This window comes from Benincasa hispida, chromosome 7, assembly GCF_009727055.1.
Source record: "Benincasa hispida cultivar B227 chromosome 7, ASM972705v1, whole genome shotgun sequence".
NCBI lineage: Eukaryota > Viridiplantae > Streptophyta > Magnoliopsida > Cucurbitales > Cucurbitaceae > Benincasa > Benincasa hispida.
Window position 1 is genome coordinate 23,922,504 of NC_052355.1, and position 22,392 is coordinate 23,944,895.

Sequence of the window (22,392 nt, forward strand, 5' to 3'; positions counted from 1 at the left end):
TATCAAAATAAATTCTTCCTTAATTATTTAGAAATAAAAAATTAAATAAATAATATTTTGAAATTTAAATAAAATATATAATAACTAACCTTATTATATATTAATAAAACATATATTATATCACATATAACATATAACCTATATTTTATAATATCACATATAATATAATCTATAGTTTATTAATCTCTCATATAACCTATAAAATTAATATGAATCACATTCATATTAATTTTACCTTATAGTTTTTATATGAATCATATTCATATAATTAATATTTGAATCATATTCAAATACTTATTTTTCCCATTAAAACTTTATATTATAATGTATCACATATATTATATTAATTCTATTTTATATGAATCATATTCATATAATTAACATTTGAATCATATTCAAATATTTATTTCTCTCATTAAAACTTATAATGTATCATATTAATTATATCGTATATAATTAATTCCTTTTAATTTGAACAATTCGAATTAATCCTATAATGTATCATATATATTATATTAATTATATCTCATATAATTATTTTTCTCCTTTAATTAATTTGAACAATTCAAACTAATCCAAAATTAATTCGATACACATAATCCTAATTTAGCTAACGAGGGGACCTTATGAACCTATAAATTGAAGCTTCAAAGGTACTTGATTAATTAATGAAACTCTTTAATTAAATTAATCAACTTCTATTAACTGTCGATCATTCCACTAAAGACTGATAGTTGCATTCTTCACACTACAGATATATTTCTCTGTCCATTGGAATCAACAGTGGTTGACCCTTCACAAATTGCTCGTAAGTATAACTGGGCCAAATTACTGTTTTGTTCCACTTGTAGTTACCTCTAACTCCTTAAGTACTATTGATTTCTTTAATGAACAATTAGTTATAGTCCAACTATAACTGAACCCCTCTCTGATTAGGAGAGGGTGTGACATCACATTGTTCAAGCCCTGAAATCAGCCTTTAAGAGAGCAATTTCTCTATTTATTCTATTAATAGGGAAGGAGTGAATTTCATCTTGTGTAGCTGTGTTCCCAGCTCCTCAATTAGATGAATTTCCAAAATGGTAGGCATATTGAGTCGGCGTAACTGGCCACTCTCACCCATGCAAATCAAAGGATCGCCTTCATAGGTAGAAGTTCACAACTCATTCAGGATTTAGGTCAAGTCACCTATGGTCATCCAAGTAAAATGTAAGTCTCTTCTAGCAACGATGTTATAAAGAGAGACTATTCATCTTATAGTCTGGTCTTATATAAACTCTTTGTATAGGATACCCTTGTTCACATGTCTCCACATAAATGATCAGGACCATATCATTTGTAATACTTTACAACACTTGTAATAACTGCAAAACGAGTCGTATCCATAGTGTCACCAGGATAAGGCACCCAATCTTATCCATCTACTATAGACTGTTTAGGTTATTATGTAACAACCTAAATTTGTACGCATATACTACAGGAAATTAAATGTCAAATGTTAAGCAGGACGAAATTTTATTTAAATAGGTGGTAAATGTAATATCCTGACCTTAATTTAGAAAGTAGGAAAACAAATAAAATATATAATTAAGAATGAAAAATATATAAACTTAATAGGAAAATCGGGTGGAAATTTAGAATTGGAAAAAAAAAAGGAAATTTATTAGTTATCCAAAAATAATGAATAAGGGGGCAGAATCAGGGAGGATTAATTAGAAGTTGGACGCTAGCTAATTCAGGAGACAGAGGGCAGTAGATAACTTTTTGGTTACGCACTGCTCATTGGAAGAATTGGAGGTGAATTAATTGCCCATATATTCTTAAAATTTGAAAGAGTTAAAAAGGGTAAGTGGAATCCACAAGTAGTGAAGGCAATCCACGCGTGAAAACTAGCGAGATTGAAGAGAGCGAGAGTGGAGAGAGTGAGATTCTCAGTGAGACAATGGGCGAGAATGGGAGCGAGAGCTGGAGCGGGAGTGAGAGCGAGAGTCACGAGAGCAAACCAGCGAGAAAGCTGGAGAGAGCGAGATTCTGAGAACAGAAAGAGCGAGATTTGGACAGAAGCATGGATTATGCGTTGAATTTGGCCACGATCTTATAGATTATACATGGGAAAACCCTAAAATTGAATACAAACAAAGAATGATGACGTAAGGGCAAACGTTAGCCAAGATTAGGTGTCTTATTGAGAGGAATCCTTCAACCCTAAGTAATTTTAAAGAAGCCACCTGTAGGATGATTTGTCACACTGAGAAGAGCTGAAAACTACTCTAAATAGGACCCTTTGCCTGAAGATTTAACCCATTCTCAAACAAATCTCAGTAACAAAGAATCGTGTGAAAGAGTAAATGTGAGTGAGAAAGTTCTATAAGGCTAAAAGAGAAAAGCTCGGGTAAGGTACTGCCCAAAATTCTGCCCAAATTTCCTTCTAGTTTAAAAAGGGAAAGCTCTACTGATCAAATCATAAAGAATAATAAGAAATAACTAGATCATAGTAATTAGTTTATCTCACCATCTCTTTAAATGTTCTATGGTAGTGTACCTTTATTATGTTGCATGGTTATGTTAATTGTTATATTGCATTACATGTTTAGAACACGTTTCTCTACAAGGGACCCCATGCATTATGTTTGTTCATGATTACGTTAAAATCAAGTTTTAATTAGGTGTAAGTTATGCTTCCAGTCTAATCTTACGTTTATGTTAATGGTTGATGCTGGATGCGACTCTGGCCCTATTGACTGTATGACCCGCTAATGCTAATCATCAGATGGGTTAGTTTCCGCTTAAGTCCTCATCTTCCTATCAGGGTGGAGAAATTCATGCTTCCAAGGCTGGCAGGGCATGTATGGTTGCACCCCTCCAGGCCTAATCTTACGTTACGTTTACGCTAGGGACTAGCAGGGTATGTATGGTTGCAACCCTCTAGTCCAATATTACGTTTATGCTAATGGTTGATGTTGGATACGACTCTGGCCTTACTGATTGCATGACCCGTTAATCATCAGATGGGTTATTTTTCGCTTAGGTCCTCATCTTCCTATTAGGACGGAGAGATTTATATTGGAAGCATAATCGACCACCACATATTATTATACATTTTCGGTCCCAATCATATGTTTTCATGACATGTTGCTTGTGATTGTACATTTGATCACTACCCTACGTGAGAACTACTTACTGGGTATATTATATACTCATCCTATATTTTTACAGACTTTGTAGGTAAGGACACAGCGTAGATGGTAGAATTGGACATCGCTCAAATGGCCAACCATCAAACTCACTATTATAGGCACATGCATTGTGTACCACCATACTAATGTTTTATGGATCCTGATGTTTTGATAAATAAACTTTTTATATAGTTTTTCTATCTAATTAATAAAATTTAGATATGTTCTTTGAAATTTTCACCAAAACTCATCTCATGATAGAAAAGTCTAAGTATGCATGTCGTAGCGGTCGGATCATAATGTGTAAGGATCCGGTCGTTACATATTACTTAAACATGATTCGCCTGTATGTCTCTAGATACATGTTTAAGTTAAATAAAATAACCTATGATCTTAATTTATTGGATTAAATATATGCACATAAAATAACAATTATTTTATTAGTAACTACTTGTTTACAAGGTTTGCAAATTACGAGAATACAAGAGATTTAGGGTACCAATCCTAACAATTGTAACTATATCCATAAGGTGCATGTCCATACTTTTATATACAGTCAAACCAGTTAAATATCTTAGTATAATTGTATCCACCATTGAAGAATATGTCTCCCCATGATCAATACTAGGTCTTTGTGAAAAATCTTGTATAACTAATGTTGTTTTATATCTTGTGACCTCATTATTTTCATTTTTATCCTCACAAATACCCATTTGTATCCCACAGATTTTTACTATTAATTATTTTTTTTCGAGAACTTTTATCTTTGGAACCCACTAGTCTACCACGCTTATGGTATGTTCTAGACTCATTAGTGACAACTTGTTGTGTTGGAATATCAGTTTTTGATGGAACATTTGCAGCTGGTATATGTGATGTTACTTTCTTTGCATCTGGTAACTGATTTCTTATATTTTGCAAATGAATTATTTTCTAAACTTTAAGTTCATATTGATCTGTACGGGGATCTAAATGAGACAATAACGATACATTCCATGTAATTTCTTTTTCCAGTTTCTTAATTTCTCCCCTAGTGTTGAAAAATTTATCTCACTAAAATGACAATAAGAAAATCATGCAGTAAATACATCACCCATTAAGGGTTCAAGATATTTAATAATTGATGGGGAAACAAATCCAACATATATTTCTAACCTCCTTTGAGGACCCATCTTAGTACGTTGTGTTGAAGCAATTGGAACATATACTACACATCCATAATTTCTCAAATGAAAATATTTTACTCATGGCCATAAGCTAATTGTAATGGTGAGTACTTGTAATAAGCTACTAGCCTAATATGTATAAGTGACGCAGCATGCAAATAACATAACCCCATACAGAGGTAGGAAACTTAGTTCTCATAAGCAATAGTCTAACAATTAATTGCATACATTTTATAAATGATTATGCTAAACTATTTTGTGTATGACCATGAGCTATAAGATGTTCAAAACTTATTCCAATTGACATACAATAATTTTCAAAAGTTTAAGATGTAAATTCTCCAGCATTATCAAGACGAATAGTCTTAATTATATAGTCAGGAAATTATGCTCTTAACTTAATTATTTGAGCAAGTAATTTTGCAAATGTGAAATTTCAACTTGATAATAGGCATACGATGTGACAATCTATTGAGTGCGTCTACTAATACTATAAAATATCTAAATAGTCCACTTGGTAGGTTAATAGGTCCATATATATCACCATGAATTCATTCCAAAAATGTAGGTGATTCAATTCTCACTTTAGCTGGTGATGGTCTAATTATTAATTTTCCTTGAGAGCAAGCATCACATGATAATTCATTAGAGTGAAGAATCTCCCGACTCTTTAATGGGTGTCCACTTGAATTCTCAATAATTCTCCTCATCATTATAGACTCTGGATAACCTAATTAGTCATGCCAAAATATAAATATGTCTGGATTCATGAACTTCGGATTTATTGTTGCATATGTTTCAATTACTCGTGTATGAGCATAATATAATCCAGAAGATAAAACATGTAACTTTTCCAATATACGATTTTCATGTGAGACAGTATGGATAATATATAGATATTCCATATTTTTCTTGCTATTAGTCTCAATATAATAACCATTGTAACTTTTATCTTTAAAACTTAGAAGATTCCTCTTTGATTGAATAAGGTACAATGCATTATCAATTGTAAATTTTGTCCATTTAGGTAAAATAATATTTACTTTTCCAAAACCTTCAATCAAGTTTGCAGAACCCAATATTATATTTACTTAGTTTTAGCATTGTTAATTTGGAAAAGAATTTTTTACTTGTAGGTATTATGTGTGTATTGCACTGTCTACCAGACATAGATCTTCTTTGCCCATTTTTTAATCACCTAACATATGAAAATGGTCCAAGTTTAGGCCTTACCTTCAGCGGGGGAAACGATAGGAGCTCGTGTTGATAACGTGTAGTAAAAATGAAAAGCAAAACGACGCACAACGGAAACACGGATATGAAGAAAACATAATATTAAAATAAATAATTAAAATAAAATAATTAAGGAAAGTTATGAAATTTATGGAAATTTCTCACCAATGTGTGTGCTCTTTTAAACTCCACAAAATGTTACTATTTACAGGTCATTTGGTAATTAGGTTATGGTCTTACATGGACACCAAGCATGAAGAATTACAAGGCACATGGACAACATGAAGAATGATATGATTTCAACCCTTTCGAATGAAGAACCCTTAATTTTAAATCACTAAAACCCTCAAATCAATATGATTTCAACCCTAAGGATTGGGTTAGACACGAATTGCCTTAAGATCAAATATCTTAGACAAAGAACAAATTCCTCACTTAAGATCCGAACAATTCACAATAAGGATGATCAATCTCACTTGAATGTTCTTGGCATGCAACTCAAATGAATTGCAAATTCAAGAAGCTCTCTAGCTAACCTTGAAAACAACCACAAAGACTAAAACTCAATTCATCGTAATCTCCTTAAAACAACCTAATAGCAAGGCTTAAATAACCTCCCAATAAAAACCTTAATGCAACATAAAAATATTAAATTACCCCTATTTAAATGTCATAAAAACGATAAAATTAGAAAATGTTAAAATTGTTGGGGTTGATGCCCTAAATCTCGTAGGTCCTGATTTTGTAATTGTATTGTACAAACAGTTTATTTATTTAATGAAATCTGAGGTATTTTATTTGACATTTAGTAGCATTAACCCACAAAACCAATAAACAAACATTTAAGCTTATCTTTTGTAGCTTAAACATATATGTAGAGACATAGAGGTGGATCATGTTTAAGTGATAACCTAAATGGTCTGTATAGATGGATAAAGTTAGGTACCTTATCCTTGTGACACTAGAAAACAGCCCGCTTTGTAGATGTTACAATTATTGTAAAATTCTACAAATGGTCTGATCTTGATCATTCATGTAGAGACATGTGAGCAGGGATGTTCTAAACAAAGGGTTTGTATAAGACCAAACCACGAAATGAATAATCTCATTATATAATACCATTAATAGTAGAGACTTACATTTCACGAGGATGACCATAAGTGACATGACCTGAATCTGAAGTGAGTTGTGAACTTCTACATATGAAGTCGGTCCTTTGATTTGCATGGGTGAGAGTGTCCCATTCACTGACTCAATATGCCTACCATTTTGGAGATTCGTCTGATTGGGGAGCTGGAAACACAACTACACAAGACAGAATTCACTCATTTCCTAATGTCAGGGTAAGTAGTTAAATTGCTCCCTTAAGAACTGATTCTGAGGCATGAACAATATGGTACCACACCCTCTCTTGACCTGTAAGGGGTTTGGTCATAGTTAGACTATGACTTATTTTTCATTAGAGAGTTTAGTGGTACTTAAGAAGTTAGATATAATTACAAGGGCAAAATGGTAATTTTGGCCATCTGTACTTATGAGCAATTTGTGAAGGGTCATCTCATTATTGAGTGGTTATATCCAATGGACAAAGAAATATATCTGTAGTGCAGAGTGCAATAATCTATCTTTAATGGAGTGACGGGCAGTTAATGAATGTTGGATAATTAAATTAAAAGAATTAATTATTCAAGTACCATTGGAGCTTCAATCTACAGGTCCATGAGGTCCTCTCGATAGCTCGACTGGGATAATTGAGAATTAAATTTTGGATTAATTTGAATTGTTCAATTAATTGAGGGAATTAATTATATATTAAATTAACTATATGTGATATAATTAATATAATGTATTTGATATATTATAATATATAGTTTGTTTTGAAAGGAAATAAATATTTGAATATGATTGAAATATAAATTTATATGAATTTAATTCATATAAAAACTATAGGTTAAAATTTAATATGACTTAGATTTATATTAAACACTATATGTAAACCCCTAGCTTTGTTTTACTAGTTAATTATGCTTAAGTCCTCCTAATTATATATTTAAGATGTTTATTAATATTAATGTAAGTGTAAGCCAAGTTACATGTAATGTATAATGTGTTCTTATATATTAAGAAGAAGGAAAAAGATCCTTAATTGTTGGGAAAGGATGCTCTCGGGTAGATTGATAAGCAGCCAACACTTAGTGAATTTTGAGAGTTTGGGCATGAAACCAAGTTAAAAGATGAGGAAATTTTTTCTTAAGTATTAAAAGGTTAAGCTCTCAGGTACTTGAAAGGTAGAAAAATGTTCTAAATATGAATTTCTAGGCCCTCGAATGGAATTGAGAGGAATTAACACTGAGAAGAAAACATACAATTTTATGCGATGAAGTTATGTCACGCTATGCGGCCAATCTTGTTAAACTATATGACCAAAAGTTCAAGAAGAGGAATTATGCCCAAGTATGGCCCATGATAGTCATGGAAGGCCACAAAGAAGTTAAGTTCACTATCGAGCAAGTAAGTATTGGTCGAAAGGCTTAAAAGTTAAGGAACGAGGTTGTCATGGATCAATGTGGTGATGGTATCATTCTATTGATTCGATGATGGATAGGAGTATGCGATGACCAAGAAAGGGCTAAAGTGATCGCAATCCCCATGCGATGAAGTTAAACTGAAGAGTTCAACTTAATCATTTAGTAAGTAGGCCAAATGACAACCTTAGAAATGTTGATTAAGGATTACTATTGCTAGATGACATTTAATTAAGATAAGCTTACATGAAAACCCAAGTATAAATAGGCTTCGGGAAGAAGAAAATTGTTTTGCCAAAAATTTTCTTACACCTAAGAGGAAGTGTTGTTGCCATCTGGAAGCTTAGAAGGAGTTGAAGGAATTCTCAGCAAGCTTAAGAGATTAAGGAGATTTCAACCTATTCAGAAGAATTTAATGCTCAAACTTTAAGGTAAAAAGAGTTAAGATGTTTATGAGCAAGCTTTTAAAAGGAAATCTAGGTAATTAATGGTTGGATTTTCAGTTATCAAATTTAGAAGTTGAAATATGGAATAATGATTATGGATGAATAAGCAGGCAGATGCATCCGAAGAATAAACAAGCAACTGACCCATTGAGATATGCAACGACGTGCATAAGCGTGAAGTGAGGATTTACGCGAGCAAAGGTAGTCGTCAGGTAAAGTGTGTGAAACATGAGGCGTGTGGCTGCACAAAGAGCGGTAGTAACAATGGAGGCATGCTAAGTGAGACGCGCAGTGGATGTTCATCGCATAGGCATGGAGACATGTATTCGTGACTTTTCGAGCACCCGATAGAGGGGATTTCCATTCTTTAGCCAAGTAAAAATTAAATTGACTAAGTATAAGCGATGCAATGAGCTTAGTCATAATGTGATGACATTACTAGTATGCGATGAAGTTAAGTTTATAGATTAAGCTCAAAAGGGGAGCTAATGATACTAACCAAGGGACCTTTCCTTATTTTAGGGTAGACACAAATAGAAGAGGCCTATAGACCCTTGGATAAGTAGCTTAAGAGAGTGAGTGACATGTTTTACAAATGATTTCTAATGAGGATTTTTATAAATGATTTTCGGTACATAGCCAGTATAACATGCTATTTTATATCGTGATTTCCTTGACACATGCTTTTAATATATGTTGTTCACATGATCCATAGTTTTAAAGAGAGATTTTATGTGAGAATTAGCATGTGTTTTCAGTAAGCTTATGCCCATGTTATGAAATGTGATGATTTTCTACAAAGGAATTTTATAAGCATGATAAAAGTTTACAAGGCACTATGCAATGACATGTAAATTTAGAAGTTTGATCATTTACATGAGAATGTTGTTTTATGTTTATGAAATTTTTTAATATTTTGTTCCTTGTACAAGCCCTACTCCAATGTTGATATTGAAGGTATGGTAAGGTACCCAAATTTAAGTTATGTTACGGATCCCTGATACCGAAGGTATGGTAAGGTAGTTAAGATCCTATTCAGTTCTACGTGCACGTATGATCTATGTTATTGACGTTGATGAGATCGAGCAAAAGGAATCTCTCTCAACTAAGGTTATTAGGGATTGAGCAAAAGGGTTCTCCCTCATGTTCAGGCAGAGGAGTAGAAGTGCTTTACAGGAAATAATGATGAGTTGTAATTCAGGGTTTCCATATGCTATGTTTTCATGTTTTCAGTTTTATTTCCAAACCCTGAAAATGAGTATGTAAAGGTTTTATGATAAGCATGTTTATGTTTATTCATGTATGAAAGCATGTTTCTTTAAAGTAGTCACTCACTGGACATTTTAAGCTCATTCTTTTAAATATTTTCTCTCCCCAGGTAGCGATCAATACCTTGAAGCCTAATAGGTCTGTCAGTCAACCACTACTCAGGAATTTCAGTAACTCGAAGTTTAAATGGTCCACTATGTTCTGTTAAACCCTAGTTTTGTCTATACATATTAGAGGGTTCATGGTGGTACTTCGAGTCAACCTTGTAAAAATGAACACTTGTACTTTTGGAACTAATATATGTGTTGGATGTGTAATTTTCTTGTTATTTGTTAAGTTGTTGCTGGATAGGATACTGAACTATAAAGAGATATAAACTAGTTATCAGGTACTGAGAAAACAAGTTTACAGGAGTATGTTGGGCATTAGTTATCATAAGAGGGTTGGCAACTACTGTCTTCGCATCTCTTCTCGGATTAAAAGGGTAGTTTGGGGAAGGGTGTGACATTATAGATTTTATGTGAGATTAATAACCTTATGTTACATATGATGTAACATAGAGTTATATATATATTATATACTATATGATAATATTATAGGTAATATTGATATACAATATATAATTTTATATTTTATTTTAAAATAAAAGTGAGCGGGAGTTATGTAACTCCCCCCCCCTCCCCCTCTCTAAAATCTCATCCTGCATGCAGAACAATGAGTACTGAAAATGATTTGCTCTGGTAAAATCTCCTCTCAAAGATTATCCTATCCTTCTTCCCAAAAATTAACACAAAGGCCTACACACTCTTGTGGATTCTCACCCCTAAAGGAGAATACCTTGGTAATTCTTGTGGTTGTGTACATTCGTTTGGCTTTTAGGAATTGTTGCTTTTAGGATTCGAGGTCCAAGGAATTCGAAGAGTTCATGCCACTTCAGGAGGAATTCGTGAAGAATCTTGTCTTCAAGAGGTTAGTTTTTCAAAATCCTATTATTTTTTTCACTGAATTATTTTGAAAAGCATGCTGTAAAATTAAATTTTTTTTAGAATACATAACTAGATTTCTGTAATTTTAATTTTTCGTGAAATTACGAATTTGGACCAATCCATATTTTCTCATCGGACTTCATAGCCCTTCAAAAATTATATCAAAATTATTAAATAAAATATAAATAATAATTTGATGTCTGAGCAGTTCATATCATCCTCTCCTTCTTTTGAATAATTCATTCTTGAATCCGAGTCAAAGCCTTGTAAAGCAATTTTGAAGTCATGGGAAGAAGACGATGTCAATTTCCTATCATTCCTCTTGGATGGTCTTCCTTGTAAAGCAACGTTGTAGTCTTGAAATGTCAAAGATTGACGTCATCTTGGATTTCGTCTATTTTGGAAAGAATAACGATCCTTCCAATCCTCATTCCAATTGTGACCATCAAAAGAACTAGGTACAATCATTGAACTTGGCTTCATTGTCAAAGCTTTAACATCCTGCAAAACCTCAAAGAATTAACTAGGCAAACTTGGTGAAAATTCGCCTGTCAGGAAGCAAACTCTTTTATTAACCTCACAAATTTTCAAACTCACATTTTTTTTCTTTTCCCTCATTTTTGTCTATAGACTGAGTATTACTCACATATTTTTCTTCATCACATATTTCTATTGCTTTTTCTCGATCTCATACCTCTTTTTCCAACTCACACACATCAAGTTTTACTTCTCTTAGAAGCAATGATACAACAATAGGATCAAAAGTTACTTTGGGTTCTAATGGACTAGCAATGTTAGCACAAAGTATGCTAGTTTCAAGTTCACTACCATCTACTTTCTCTACTCCACTACCACTATCACATGCCTCTCTAAAAGTAAGTGGTTCAACAATAGTTTCAAGATTATAGTCATGTGAGTCCTTGCAATCTAATGACTCACTAGACAAAACATCATGATCATGCATAGACACGACATTATCAAATTTCTCTTTACTACTTCCTCCTTATCAGAATGCTCAGATATAGTAGATAAACTATTTTTTCCCACTAACTTGATAGGAGTTAGTGTACCTTGAAAATCTCCTTTGGAGTTGTCTTTCTATCTTGATGGCAACGTGCACCATTTCTTCCAAATCCTCACAAGGTCGAATTTTTTCACGATCGACAAGCATCACAAAAATCTCATCATTAAGTCCGTAGTAGAATCGATCCATGGTAGCTTCCTCATCCTCAAATATGTTAACCTTCTCAAGTAATAACAACATCTCCTCATAGTAATTATACACACTTTTGCTCCCTTGCTTCAAAACTTGTAATTTATGGAAAAACTTGGGAACAAATCACTTTCTCATTAGAACCTTGATTTCTTTACATGAGAGTGTTGCATGATTTCCACTTCTACTCCTTTTCGACAATAAATGTACTACAAGAAACATCACATTCCATAGCCTTTGGTTATAACCTTTTTTTAAAAAAATAGGGTATGAAATATCAATCATTTGTTCGGTTTGGGATGAAATTTGCTTTTTTGTTTGATTAATGAATTCTTGATTGTGGGATGAAATTTGAAATATTTAGTGATGATGAATATGATTAGCTTCTTGTTGGTTTTGATTTATTGGATTTGATACACTAATTAATTTTATATTCGATAAAGTTCATTGGAACAACAAATTTTAGTCATGAAAACTCGTCGGATTAATTCAGTTTTGAATTGCTTTATAAATCATGATTGGTTCGATAAGTTGTTTTTCTGTTTTTTTCCAGAAGAATCATCCGATGATGAAGTTCTTAGAGATAATTGGTATTTAGATGCACATTTCATTCTCTTTTACTCCAAATCTCATTTTGCCACTGCCTCACAACTTTGATGCGCATCACATTTACAATGGTGGTATTTGTATATGATTAACTTCCATAAGATGAAAATTTTGAAAGCATGCCGAAATTAAAAATAGGAGGAGGAAAAGATACTAAAGATGCGTAGTGGATTAAATCAAGGTTGTAGGTTGAGCAATATACCTCTATACGAACACCAGGTATAGATTTTCAGTATATTTTTTTCTTTGCGTTTTTTAATTTTTTGTTTCATTTATACTCTTCAAGTTCATTTGTTTCCTATAAAATCTATACTCTTCGAGTTGTCCAAATCTCGTCCATTTATCTCTTGATTGCCCTTTTTTTTTAATAGACATCATATCAAATCAAATTTTCAATATTGAACAAGCTTGCGATCAAATTTTGTAGAGTTGCAAAATGGGCTAAAGCTTTTCCATAAGATCCATTGATCTCTCCACGCACAACCATCTTATAGCAAAGCCAAACTCTGTAGTCTGATTGCTATGCTAAAGTATGTAAATTTTGCCTAAAAAATAACTTTTTTTTGGTACCTCCTTTAAGTTGTTTGTAAACGATTTGACTTAATTTTTAGGCATCTTGTTACTTCTTTTAGTAAGTTACTGTAAAAAATAATAAGAAAACTGATGTACCCATAAGTTTACATTTTCTTTTGAAGTAGAGGTTTGAATTTGCAGGGATGTCTATGGTTTTGTTCTGTAGCAAAGGCAACCAAAAACAGGGGATAGAATTGTTGGAGCAAGTTTACATGAGGTTTCCATAAGTTAACTTTCTCAAGGTAAAGCCCTACTTAGTATTTTACTTTCTGGTTGTTTACAAGAGGTTTGAAGACATGTCATCCTAAGTTGTGGCTTCAAGTAGATCTGTTAAAGATTAATCTGAGCCAAGAGTTTTCTCAACCATTGAGGCAGTCGTTGCTGCTACAAGTAAGTTTTTGCCATGTTTATATACTGTTAGGGGTAGATTTTGATTTAGTTTGATGCAAGACTCTGCCCTTTTTTTCCCCTTCATTTCAGATAGTTAGAGATATCATTAAAATGTTCATCCTGCTTTATCATTTAAATGATGAAGCACTCAGAGTTATCTTCCATTTTTGGTCTCAAATATATGTGTTAAGTTCCATTTTTGAGTATGCCAATGATCATAGATTTTGAAAATTTGTTGTTGAGTTGAACAACAGGCTGACCATGCTGCTTCCTTCTAGAAAGGTTAGTGGTTTGATACTTGTTAAATTTATAAAATTATGGTATTGAAGTTTCATGTTCAAAATTTACCATTTTGAGGCTCAAGAATTTGGTTGGAATGTTGATGTTTGTGAATTCATGTTTCTCTTTGATTATCTTAGATGCAAAAACAGGATACTTGGGTATCTTAGTAGATGACCATGAAAGAATAGCATGAATAATTTTCCATTGGATAACAAGTTCATAATTTAGTGCTCTAAACTATTTGCTTAGTTTTGCTAATGTGTATTTAGGCATCAAGTTTGGATTATATTATTTTTTTTAATTATTTTCTATTTTTCTTTATGGGTGGTGTATGTAGAGTGATTTGTTGAGTAAAATGGCTGGAAGTTTATGTTTATTCTTCATGGGATTGATTGCTTCATGTGTTCCTTAATTTATGCTCTCTAAAATCTTAATCTTCCTTTGATGTTTTTCTTTCTATGGCACATCTAGAGGAAAATAATTCTTCTACAATGTGATAATGATAACTTATTAGCTTAAAAGAGTTCCAAATAAAATTTGGTTATATGTATAATTTTTTGTAAGTGGATGGAATAAAGATTTGCATATGAATGGAGACGATGACTCACTTGGCCTTGAATTTTGTACCCATTACTTTAATATTCAGAACTTGGTGAATCTTGTATTTTATCTACTCATTTTGTAGGAATTGTTTGACTTTTTTCATTGTATTAGACACTAATTAAATATGTTGTGATGAATTATAGAATTTCAATGATGAGATGGGACTTGTAATATTTCAAGTACTATGATATTTTATTCTATACAATACATCTAGCTTTCTAGCTATCATTTAGATTTTGTTAAAAAAATGTATTTTCCATTATATTTGATGAATATAGTGAAATGGTTTATTGCACCATTAGAAGTAATAAAAAATGGCTAAATGGCTAAATGGCTAAATGACTAAAAATGGCTATTATGACAATTGATAATATATAATTGACAAGAAAGACTATAGAAACTTTTACTAACACAAAGATAAAAGCTATAAAAATCTCATAATAGTGCATACAAAAAGTTTATAAACATTTATAATAGCATAAAAAATGTTATTACAAAGTTATTATAGAAATTTATTATAGCTTTAACAAGTAATGCTATAATATCTTTCAATAACAAGGAAAATATGCTATATTTTTAAGGTTTTTAATAGTATTAAGCATAGCTAACAAATAAAATTATAAAAATCTTGACTTTTAATAACTTAGACTATCAGGGCCTTCAAAAAAGGTTATAAAAGATCTATTATAGCCTTTTTCATTAGCTATCGTTAGCTATCGTATCTATAAATGGTCTATTATAGCCTTTTTCGTTAGCTACCGTATCTATTATTTCTTGTAATGATGATTCCACCATTTTAGTGCATAATTTGCAAATGTAGAAATATTATATTTTACCTTTCTTTTTCACTGTAGTAATGGAGATCAAATATAGTATTAATTTTTTCATCCCAAAGAAGATACTCATCTCGATTCAAATTACTTCCAAAGAATAATGGAAACATGTTTCGATCAACATGACGACTATTCTCGAAGCTCTTCTTTATATATACATGACTTACAAAATCTAGGGACTTATAACTCTTGAAAATTCAGCTACTTCTATTCGTACCAGACCCATATATACTACCTATTTCAATTTGTGATTCTTTTTCTCCTCCCCTATGATGTGCCTCCACTTACACTTTTTCCCAATTTCTTTCTTAAAATCTCGATAATGTGGCCCCAATTAACCTGATTAATTCGCTTGATTACACGACGAAGAGGCCTGACTAAACTAGCAACTTTGAACTTTAAATGGTTTTCGCCCAGTACAAACCCTAATACAACATAAAAGACTAAGTTATCCCTATTTAAATGTAATAACAAAATATATAATTGAAAAATGCTAAAATTACATCAAATTTATTAAAAAAAATATATAAATAATAATTTGATGTCTAAACGGTTCATATCATATAATATTAAAATAAATAATTAAAATAAAATAATTAAGAAAAATTATGAAGTTTATAGAAATTTCACATCAATGTGTAAATTCCTAGGTCATTTGGTAATTAGGTTGTGGTACACCAAACATGAATAATGAAGAGTGATTGACAAACAACTTTTACGACACTAAGTATTAGACACCTATTTTTGTAATATATATATAATAGATACAACTTTCTTTTTTTTTTCCAACTAGTCGATTATACACATTTTTAGTTCACAAGTTCATTTATATTCTTCTAACACACACACACATATATATATATATAATATATATACTTTTATATGTATAATCGTTATAGATTCCACATATAATTGTTGTGGATTCCATCGGTAGTAATATTTGAATATTGAAATATGTATTCCACCTATTATAAATTTTGTCTTATACACGTACTCGATATATTTAGTTATTTCTAAAAATCATGTTCATAAACATATATTTCAGAGTTTCTTTTTGTTTTGATAGGATCAAACTAGTTGAATTATTTTGAATCATGTAGATGCAAATGCCAATGGAAAGTTATTGCCCAAAATTAAGCCTATTTTTTTTTTAAATGAGAATTTTATCCAACCATAAAGACTATCAAAACTATAGAAATTAAAATCTAGCTTTTAAAATCATCCAAACAAACTTTTTTTTTTGTGTCCCTCAAAATGTTAAAAAGGAAAAACTACTTTTTATAAAACACTGTATATCATTTTTTTTCTCTATTTTATTATTTTCTTATATTTTTAAAGAAAAAAAAAAACAAGCAGCAAAATAATCTGTGAAATTTTCATTTTCAACTTTTAATTTTTAAAATTATTGTACTTTCGATACTAAGCTCTTGAACTACTAGAATCTTTATACTTCCAAATTTATTTCATTTTAGTTCTAAAACTTTTGAATCCAGTAAATTTTGAAATATTTGAATACTAAACCCTATTTTAATTAAAAAATTTGTTTAAGATTTCAAAATGCCATTAGAATAATATCCCCTTTACTTAAAGGAGGAACCTTTTGTCTAGTAAAAGATAAAAGGGCAGGAAAAAAAAAAAAAGAAATGAACCAAAAGAAAATTTTATGATGTAATAAAGTTTAAAGATAAAAGTGCATAAAGTCATTTTCATATGCTATTGTGTTTGCTTTGAAATAAATCTAATTATATACATGATAACGATTTTAAATGACAAAACATATGGAAATAATTTTAAATATCGGTGACTTTGATAGATCGGTATCTATCAATGTTTATTAGTGTCTATGATAGTAATATTTTATAATATTTGTAAGTAAGTTTGGCTATTTTTTGTTATATTTAAAAATGTCCACGCAAGCAAAAAATATATATATGAAATAAAATCCAATTCATATATTAAACAAACCAATTCCTTATAGATTTTTTTTTCTTGTCCAGATTTGATATTTTGTACAGTGGAATATTTATTAAATATGTTGATACTTTTTTTCCTCTCTCTAAAATTAACTAAGTATAGTTTCTTAAATAAATAAATAAATAATAGAAGAATTTTTAGAGAAATTATTTATACAAAATAGCAAAATTTTCAGAGAAACTATTTATACAAAATATCATTGAATTTTATTATATTTTATAAATATTTTGATTTATTTTTCTATATTTAAAACAAAATCGTTTGAATGAGTCTATGTTTTTCTTGAAGTTTAGTCAAGATTTCAAAATACTATAATATGAGTGGTTGATCTAATGTTACATATTCTACAAAATGTTTGTTTAAGAAAAAGAAAACTAAACAAATAAAACTTCAATAAATTAGCTCATCTTTAAATTGTCTTTCCAATTAATCAAACTTAAATTTGTAGTTTAACATTATTTGAAGTCACAAATTTCAACTTTTTGACGAACGGATTGAAATTAAGTCGATGAATATAAAAAAAAATATATATATGTAATATTGATATAAATTTAAAATTGAATTCGATAAAGTCGAAAGTTCATGAGTAGACAAGGCATCTATTCAACTTTTTTTTTTCCAAATTATTATAAAAAAAACAATTTTACTATTTCTCTCAACTTAAGCAACTATTATTAGTTGAAAATCCATTGCTTTTTCTAGATTTATCTATCTTCTCTTTAAATGTTATTATTTAAAACTAAACAATATTGAAGAGAATAGAAAGTTAATGATAAATGATAATAAAGTTATATTGGTTTTTAGTGTCTTTTTTTAGTGCTACAAAGCATGACATCTTTCAGCTTCATGCATAGGACATATTTATCCCCTTCATCAGCTTATCTTCATTTTTTTTAATATAGAGAACCAATTCATAGAGAGAATATGATATGATAGATGAGAAAAAAGTGGATTAGAATGGTTTAAAAAAACCCAAAAAAAAAAAAAGGTAAACTAAATATTATTAACTCAAAACAAAGCCCAAAGGGCACACGATCTACCCAACATTAACCAAATCTAAAAGCCGAAAAGGAGGATTAGAATGGTTAATATATGGTAATAACAAATTTAAAGAATCAATTTCTTTTTTCTTTTTTTTTTTCTCTAACTAAAATCAATGGAAGGTAGGCCATGCATAGAATGCAAATTGAAACATTCACGACATATTTGGTTAGCAGTCTAGATTTTATTTTATGTTTTCTTAAATTCGACTTGCAATCGGTCAAATCTTGTGATTCAAATTAGTGTGATAGTTTTATGTTGTCAGTGTATTCCGATTTTGAATTTTAAATTTTAAAATGCATAATTATATTAAAATAAGATTAAAAAATTATTAAAAATATAGTATTTCATATTATAAATTTAGTTTATTTTTAAACTAAAATATGTATTATGTAATTTATTATAAATTATATAATATTACAAAAAAAATAATTACACACAAAAAAATATATTAAAACATGTTCATAAATTAATTAATAATAGTTTATATTCCACAATTATGTGGATAAATACAATGAGTTTTATGGTTTATAAATATATTATTAACACATTTAAATTAAAATCCAATTCTTCAATCTGCCACCAAATATATATCTAAAAATATGAAATACAACTTTATTTTTACTAAATTCTTATTTTTAGATTGTCTATCAAACAGGCTCTATCGACCAGTAAATTGAAGACCTCTCACAAAGAAAAAGAGAAAAGAAGGAAAAGAAAAAAAGAAAAAAGAAAAAAAGCAAAGGGTGGTGATGTTGGCACAAAAATAATGAGAAGGAAAAGGAATTTTAAAAGTTGATAATTATTTCATTAACCACTCAAAAGTAAATAAAGAATATTCATGCTGCTCATTTAACTTTGGAGGAAAATAAAAATTCTTTGTATGTGGTTGAAAAAAAAGAACAAAATGTTCAAAAGTGTTACATATAATGGGTCCAAAAACTTTTTTCACAATGGTAAGCATCAAATTAAACAGTAATTAAAATAGCATATATATTATGATTAATATTTTATGGTTTCTTTATTTCATTTGACATTTTGTGGATTTGCTCAAATTTTTTTTTTTTTTTTTAATTATATAGTGTTTCATCTTTATCCCTGCCCTTTGCTGGCTTTCACTATTCCCCTTCTCCATTTTTTAAAGAATATTTGGATAACTCAGCTTAATCATTACATTAATATGATTTGAAAATTCAGCATAATACACCAGAAATCTCTCTAGAAACATCTAAATATTACTATTAAATTATATTTTTAATATTTATATATACATTTGACTAACATTTCAATAATGTAATTAAAATATATATATATTATCTAAGAAAATAGTATTTAACTTATACGACTCAATAGGGTGTTCATGGGTTGAGTTGGATTGAAAGACTTTTTAGATCCAACCCAATTGTTCGGATTATAAATTTCTTCAACCCAAATAACTCTTATTAAAAAATGAACCCAACTTAACCCAATCATAAAATATTTGGGTTGGGTTGGTTCGGGTTAATCGGGTTATTTATTTAAAATTTTGTTCTAAAAAGAAGCACAACGTAAATATGTAAAAACTTATTTAATTATTTCCATATATTGAATTAAGATTAACAACTCAATTTCAATCTAAATAGTGAAAATTTTCTTTCTAAAATGCAAAGAAACTACTTTTAAGAGTTATGGAAGAATACATTATTAAAAAAATATTGAAATTAAATAAAATTAAAATCAATATATGTATAAATAATTGTGTTATAAGTAACAAAAAAAAATATATTTTAAAGGTAATAATAAATTCAGGTTGGTTTGGGTTATATTAGGTGAACTCTCGAACCAACCCAACCCATAAAATTTTCATTTAAACTCAATCCAACCCAAATAAATTGATAACCCAACCCAAACTGTACAGGTTGGGTTAGGTTCATCGATTTTTTCGGATCATCGAATTTTTTTAACACTCCTACGACTCAACTAGTTAAAACATATATCATATTTAAATACTTCATTTTCACATATTGTTGGACTTTAAATAAGAAAAATCATCGAAAGAACATGATGATTATTTTTTAAAATCTTAAGTATAAAAACAAAAAATTTATATCTAATAGTAGTTTCAAAGGCATTAAATTAAAATCATGTTTGGGGTGTTTTGTGCATTAAAAAATATATGTCGGATTCAAAATTGAGAAATTTTTACATATAGAAAAATACTAAACTATTTATTGAAATAGCAAAAAAAACATTAATAGACATTTCTATCAGTTATCTGTGATAGATTTCTATCCATTTCTATTACTGATAAATATTGATAGTTCTATCAACCTCTATAAAAGAAAATTAAAATTTTGTTGTTTTGCATAAATAGTTTCCATTATTTTTCTATTTTTGAAAATCTCCCTTCAAAATTTATCATGCTTGAGAATAACTTAAAAGGGGATGTTCGGTAGTCCACTCCATATTTGGGACTTCAAATATAATAGTAATATTTACAACTATTTTATAACTTAGAATTATCTACCGTATTTATTTTAAATCTCTCTTTGTTATAGTGTCACACTCCAAACATATATTATTATAATCTACAAACTATAATAACCAACTCATCTTCCAAGCACCCCTAAAGTATTTTTTAAATAGATAAAAAGTACTTATGTTTCATTTTAGTACTTTCAAATTAAATCCTCAATATAAAATCGAGGGTTTTTTTAAAAGAAAATAATTGCATGATATAGCAAAATTTTATTGTCTAATTGTGGTATACCGCGATAGACTATTATTTTATCTATCTATATCGTGATAGACACAAGTAATAGACTATTGCAGTCTATCATAGATAGATTGATATCTTGCTATATTTGTAAATATTTTCAACAATCTTATCATTTAAAATAATCAAATATTAAAATGGTTTGTAATGGAACACTTTTAATTATTTACCATTAAACTAATTTTGCTAAACAGCCTTATTTTGAAATTAGAGAATATGAGATATATGCTAATTAGTTTCCTGTAATTGGAACCATAGCATGTATTTCCTATTTTAACAAGTAGTTTACTCCTTAATTTTTAATTTTTTTGCCAAATCGTTATCATATGTGACATTAACTTTCGCATTTATTAGCGATTTAGAGTATGATGGAACCTCTTTTTTAGCAGTAATTTAAAGTTTTTTTATGTCAAAGAGACAAAGAAATGTGGAGGAAATCAGAAGGCAGCTTTGGCCTTTATAAAAGATGTCTAAAAATAAAAATAAAAATAAAAAAGGATTTAACAACAAAGAAAGATGCTTTTATAAATAGGTAAAGCAAGCAACCTTGCTGATGCTACCTACTGTGCCACCCACAATTAGCATTTTGGGTTGGTGGATCTAAAAAAAAAATGAAAAAAGGAAAATTTAAACCTATTTTTGTTCACACCTTTAATAATTGATTCGTTTTAATCCATAAATTTTTAAATATGTTAAGAATCGTGTCATCTGACTATTGAGATAATAATTGATGTATATATGCTGAGTTATGTTGGTGATTAAAATATTGATGTAATAAATTCAAAGAAATTATTTAAATTAATAAATAAACATTAATGACAATTTTTTGTTATTGTTTTTTTTTTTTTTTTTATGTTTTATTGATTTTTTTATTCTATAATAGAAATGTTGATTTAACTCTCGTGTTAATGTTAAATAGGGAAAATGTGAAAACGTCGATATGTTAACAAAAATTTAATATCATGATTGTAGGTTTTATGTAATGTTTACGAACGTAAATAGAAAGTTAAAAATTTGAAGATTCATTCAAATTTTGGCACTTAAAATAAAACATTTAGAAAAATTTAAAATTGGATTGGATGTGATTAATAATTTAAAAAATAGAGTAAATTACAAATAAAACCTATAATCTTTCAATTTTATAATTCCTAAACAAACATGTCTATCTAAACTCTCAATTTTACATAAAAAAGTTCGAATATGATGAGGTTACTAAGTTCATCTCAACTATGTACAAGTGCACTTCCTAATCCCTTCTTTCTTTTTTGCATTTAAAAGTATTTATCTACTTCGACAATTGTCTAAATTCATGTATATATTA